The following is a 672-nucleotide window of genomic DNA, read 5'->3' as shown; positions in this document are numbered from 1 at the left end:
TTGTAGCTTTATTTTGTAAAAATTAAACTTTCTGGGATACATTTAAGAATCTATAAACACATATGCCACCTTTTCCTAAAGATTATTATATTCTAACAAATATAATCTAACTTCATCTTGTGGTCCAGTGGCTCATCTCTTTTTATATTGATGAAACAGTAAAATTTAAAAGATGTGGTTGAGCTTATTTACAAAATTGTAAACAGAACTAATGGAATTCAAGTCATCAGGCTTAAGCCAATATGTAGACTATTTTACTAGATTTGATGTTTTTTCCATTCTTTATCAACAATAATTTTAAAGAATTCAAAATTTCAGACATGAAAAAATATAATAATCAGAATTACACATTTAATATTTTACTCTCTAACATAACAAGCCTGGACTTTTGTTTGAAGATCTCTCTTCTAAATGTACTGCAGAATTAAAAATTTACATGTACTAATGCATTTTTAGGAGCAATTTTTAAAGCAACTATTGTAGTCAAATACATGTGTTGTTATTAACTGTTCCCTTCTCCCCTCCCCTCCCTTTGTATGAGATAATGAACTGCATTGGTCTGTTGACCAAGGACCAGGCAAGTGAAATTCCAGTAAGCCATAAGAGAGACATCAAAATTGAACTGAATGTGTCAGGAAATGAAGTGGAAAGGAATGGGTTAAACTATTAAGT

This window comes from Sarcophilus harrisii, chromosome 2 (genome assembly GCF_902635505.1).
Source record: "Sarcophilus harrisii chromosome 2, mSarHar1.11, whole genome shotgun sequence".
NCBI lineage: Eukaryota > Metazoa > Chordata > Mammalia > Dasyuromorphia > Dasyuridae > Sarcophilus > Sarcophilus harrisii.
The sequence above is the reverse complement of the archived record's forward strand: the minus strand, read 5'-3'. Positions refer to the sequence as shown.